Here is a 6,000-nt window from a genome sequence, read left to right on the forward strand (position 1 = left end):
AATGAACTGTACTGTGCCATTTGCCTCATCATTAGATTTCTTAATGAAACATTTAAGAAATTCTCTGGTAGTTGTCCTAAAGAAGAACAGAAACTAGAAATGTAATCTTTATTGGAGGTAGTATGTACACATGAAATTTAAAGAATTTAGAGATTGAATTCCTCTTAAAATAATTTAATTTCTTTCATAGTCCTTCTATTTAATCCCTGTATTTAAAAAACACTGGGACAATTGAATATCCAGGACATGTTTCCCAGTCTGTCCTTTATATAAAACATAAAATGGAAACACTTCAAAAGATATTTGTGCAACATAGTCTTCTGCAGAAATGTCAGGCTAAGGAGTTTTTTTGGTTATTTCCTCTCCTTTCAATTATTTAACAGCTTTCTTTCAAGTTAGCAAATAATTTGGCATAACTTTGCCCATTTTCTTGTCCTGGCTTATTGCTTTTCTCAGGAGTGCATGAGGGACATTTGCACTGTTGAACGTTTAACAGAAATGTCATTGTTACACTTTTATATACCTCACCTTTGTGCATCTCAGCCACAAAACATACAGACCTCTTTAATCCCTTCTGGCTTGGAAACAAAAAGGTATATGACCCTCACATGTCCTTTCTATAAAGAACATTCTCTTGCTTTACTGCACAAAGAAAACTCAGAAAGATCTAAGACTGTCAAAAGGGGTGTTTAATCCAAACAGGTCAGCTAAGAACTGCCTGGCTGTTAGTACTGGAAGAAAGCTTTCACTGGAGAATGTCATCCTGGGGGATTACATATCTATGTGTGTTGTCATCAATGCAGCATCCATATTTGTGTTTGTTTATTGCAGGAGTAGAAATATAGATTTATATGTATATAGAAAAAGTATATAATATATATGAATTATAGGTTATGTATGCATTTATACCATATATAATCATCATAATTAAATAAAATTGAGTAGAATACACTAGACACAGTGTGAACAGAAGAAAACAGGAGAACAATGAATAAAAAGGTTTTATGACATTGTAGCTAACCCTAGATCAACTTTCTATTCTATCTCTGTATGTTGAGACTAGAAATTATGGGTAATGCAAGGGGATAAAGTGGCATGGGGAGTTATTTATATTCAATAACTTTTTACTTTTAAGTTAAAGGCCTAAGTAATCTAGCAGGTTATACATGAGTGTGTGGGAAGACAGTCTACTCCCCGTTGTCCAGGGACAAACTGGACTAGAAAGCTGATCAGAATGCTCTAGAGTAACCCGTGGCATAATTACTCACCCTTCACAAATCTGGTGAAAAATTATGCCCTGTGTACCCCTGGGTGAAATAAAGGATTTGAGGTTCATTCATCTGATGTCATCCCTTTTGCTTGGTGCACATAAGTTGGAAGAGGTGTGAAAAGCCCACTCTTGGCATATCAAGGATAAGCAGTTCTCTTCTTTTGCTTTTGATAGTCAAGGTGAGCATTTTTCTTTTCGTCATATTAACTCCAGTCTTCAGGTCAAACAGCCAAGCTGAGAGAAATCTACTCGTTGTATTGTCTGTGATATGAAGAAATAGGTTATGGAACTGTGATTTTTCTTTTTATAGATGTACTAAGTGGGATCCCGTGCAGAGATTTACCTGGATACAGTGAGAGCTCTTATCACTCAGCATATTCTAACAACTATGGTGCTACTTACTATTTGGTATGTAATGTAGATGAACAAACATCTATTAAAAAAAAAAAAAGAAAAAAGGAAAAAAAAAAGATGCCCTCTTGTTATTTTTAAAATTCTTACTGGAGAAATAAATGATGATAACTGGACATAAAGGTACTAACTGATACATTCAGCTTCTTCATTCCTATTCAGTAGTACCTTATTGAATAGCAGTTCTACAGATACAAAGGGGACAGTAGACAGAGCAGTATGTTATTTTCCCTTAGCAAAGCTGACAATATGTTCTTGAGATATTAAGTGTGACAGTGGGGCACCTGTTAAGGGAGACACAATTTCACAGTCTGGAGCAGGCTTTCACGTACTGTTATGTAGGAGAAGATTAGCACACCAGGTGAAATCTCTTCCAGTCATACAGTCTAAAATAAATATAAGGTTGTATCCAGTTTGCAGTGGTGAGTGTTGACCTATTTCTTTGGTGAGAAAATACGTGATTGCTTGCACTAAACAAGGTTGGAAAAATGGAACAATAACGGGGTCATCTAGCAGATATCTCAAATTTTATTTATGAAGTACCATTTAAGTTTTAAAATATACACTCCATTTTTTAATGTTGCATATTACTTTGAGATCACATGGAAAACAAAGAATATATTTGAAAACATTTGAATCTCAAATAAAGAAGTCATTAGAAATGAATGGTCTGTGTGCAGTGAAATCATTACCACAACATCCTGCAGGATGCAGAGAAGGGACCAGCAGTAATTACAGCACTGCAAGAAAAATCAATAAATGTTTCTCATGCATTTCTGATCAAAATTTTCATATGACATTAGAAACTTGTGAAAAAATGGGGTACCCATTTAATCATACATGGAAGATGTAATGTTTATCAACTCAGTTGTGTTCCCTGTGCTTGCAAACCTCTTTGGTCTTCTTCTATGACAGTCTCTGTGGTGGAATCCTGAAGGAAGAAATCTTCTGTCAATCTCACAAAAACTATATGGTGAAGAGGAAAGAGAATGAAGTGGTAATGTATGTTAGAATTCCAAAGTAAAAAGAAAATATTAGATTTAAGGTTTCAGGGGAGTATGTTGCACTGCAGAATTTAATTCTTCCTTTGAGTAGATGAAGAATAAATACTCTGACTTAACTGAAGCAATAGCACATGAGTCAGCTACAGTATGAGAGAGAAGTCTAAAGGTTACAGCAACTCCTTGTTGTGCATTATGGTTGTTAATTAAAAACCAAAGAAGTTCTGAAACACTGTTACTGAATTGTGGCCTTTCAGCACTGTCTTTCAGCTTCCAAAATGTTAATGGCCCAGGGACTTTGTAGTTATATATCAGACCTTAATTTTGTGCTTAAAATAATTTAATCTAGGAATGATGCTTGTCCTCCCCTTACCTGGAGAATTAACTACTTAGGACACTAAGCTGCTTCCCTTTTTCTATCTTTTCATATCAGGCATACCAATACAGAATATAATTTGCTTACAGTTCAGCTGATCTCATTAACTGAGTAATTGTATATTGCAAAAATACATTCAGCTATGTGTATATGGTGTTTTAACAAATGCAGTTCCAAGCACTGATTCAGCTCAGCACATATGAAAATCTTATCTTGAATCATATACTTAAGCTGATAACTTAAACTGATAAACCAATTAAAATTGGAATTAACTTTAAGCAACTACTTAATTGTTCTGCTCAGTAAGAACTTTTTTCTTCTTTGAGCCTTCCCCTCTGCACCCATGCCTGGATCATCTGCCTAGGAAGCATCTGGCAAGGATTATGCTGTGCAACAACTGGGAAAACTTCAGTCCATAGGTCACTATGACAAACACTGTGATATGAAGAAAGTGCAATCTCTAACTGTAATAAATAATAGAAATTACAGTAAGGCAGTAAACTCACTAGAGATCATTTAAGGTTCAGTGCAATGAAAACACTGTAAAATGCCATAAATAAATGAGTTTGTGGGGTTTTGAGCCATGTTTACCCCAGATTAGTTATGAGACAAACAACAGTTTTAAACACTGGTCAAGCTACAAAATAAGAAATCATGTATCAAAAGTGCCTATATTTCAAATATTTAAAATTTCCAATGACGATTCTAACATATCTAATGAAAGCAGCTCCCTAAAGAAAGGATATTACAATTTAGACAAAAATAAACAGGAGATTAATTTAATCAATTTGCTTAAATATTTCTCTAGATATCTGATTTTTTTTAAAACAAGGCCTGAGGAAAGCCCATTAGATTTACCTATTCTACTCTTATCTGTTTACCTCTTATATTTCAGTAATTAAGATCTAACAGAGTATTCCTATCTGAACATAAGAAAAAGTCCATTTGAACACCTTACGGGAACCTGCAATGAAATATAAGCTTCTCACTGCAAAAGGACAAGAATACATAAAAGCAAACTAGTGGCTACAGCTTGCACACTATCTACAGTGTGTTAGTAACTTTCTTAGTCATAAATGCCTCCAAATTAATGAATTCTTCATGTAAGATACTCAGCATTACTAAATAAAATAGTTTAATTGCTTTAATTTATATATGTACCATAAAATAGACCTCTTCTAGATGGGATTAATAATTTAATTATGAGATTATCCTTCAAGTTTATCTCTGGAAATAGATAGCTACCAATATTTTAGAGCATGATTTTCATAGCTAAGTGTTTGCACCTTCTACTGACTTCATTAGAAACTGTGGGTGCCCACCACACCTGCACTTTCAAAAGATAAGAACCTGAATGGATTAGAAATAGCTGCCTCACAGTGCACAAATTGTCATTTGTTATAATGCCACAAGTCAGGGATCTCCAGACCCAACAATTTCTGAAGGTAACACAGTTATGGTCATCAGCTGCATTACCACACATAGCCTGGCTTTGTACTATGATGCACTCATGGAGCAATGCCAATTACATTGCATTTGTTAAGCTGAAGATCTTCAGGACAGAAAAGACCATTCTACTATAAAAATCAGATCATTTACTTAATACAGATGATATTTTTAGCCAGAAATTTCTGCATCAGATTAAAATTTTTGTTTAAACTCAAGAGTACCTTCTGGATAGAGGGCTAATAGAACTTGTTAACAACACCATCATGTGGCATGCCTCCTCTAAACCCATTCTGACCTACCTTCATGTCTTCACCAATATTTTTAAGTCAGTCATTGCATTGTCTCTGCTAACCTATTACATTGCTTCATTTGCTTACAGGCATCATTTAATAATCCCATGTATGATGCACAATCCAATGCTGATGGCATTTTAGGATACACCCTTCTGATTACCTCCTCTGTATTTTCAAGTTAGTCTTTCTTTGCAATTCAGTGCTGCTGCATTCATAAAAAGCAATAGTATTCCCTTCCAGCTTTTCAGAAGTTTGTTTTGTATGTTTCAGATAGATACATAGTCATCATTAATAAGCAACATAACATCTTTATGTATTGTAAATATGTCCTGACAATTCTGTAAGACAATCAATTTACTGTACAGAAGTGATAAATACTGAATTCCCCATGTAATCTAATATAATACATGCACTTGCCTAAAGCTTGTATGCCTTTGTTGCATAGAAATGGCATAATATAGATTACTGGATTATCTTTACCTGTAAAAAATAGCTAAATAAAAAAAATGCTTATATTGTAATGCACTTTGTTGACAAAGCAATCTCTTGCCTGATTTACATCATCAATACTCTCTGCCCCACAAGGAGGAAAACAAGTAATAAAATTCCTTCTTCAAAGCCAAAATCATACCGGTAAGGAATTACTAAAAATTCAGCTACAAATTACCTAAGGATCAAGTTATGTTCTTTCAGTGAATACATGGGAAAACTGGCAGTTCAATTATGGTTCAAAGTTTGAAAATATGTTTATGTTGTGGATAGGCGTATTAAAAAAGTCATTACAATTATTTGAATTGCAGCTACTTTGCTGCACTGCATTATGGTTATCAGCCAAGTTTATAAATTTGCTTGCCGCACTTTTATACTTCCTATATCAGCATGTAAACTTTTGGACTTGGAAGCATTTTCAAGCTCCTGGGTTTGTGGATTTGACATGGACATCTCTCATCTCTGTGACTGGGCCAAAACTCTGGGACACAGCGTTTTGCTTTACCTCAACAAACTTCTGATTTCCATAGAAATAAAAGCCAACTTTGTGATTTGTGAAAAAAAAAACCACATTAAAAAAAACTTATGCACGCCGGTTGTCTCCCAAAGTCCATTTCCTTGGTGAGAGCTTTGCTCAACCATGTTAGGCTCATGGATTTAAGATGGTCACAGGACAGTACAGGCTGGGGGGGATATCAGGAGGTCTCCAGT

The sequence above is a fragment of the Calypte anna genome, chromosome 1 (genome assembly GCF_003957555.1).
Source record: "Calypte anna isolate BGI_N300 chromosome 1, bCalAnn1_v1.p, whole genome shotgun sequence".
Classification (NCBI taxonomy): Eukaryota; Metazoa; Chordata; class Aves; order Apodiformes; family Trochilidae; genus Calypte; species Calypte anna.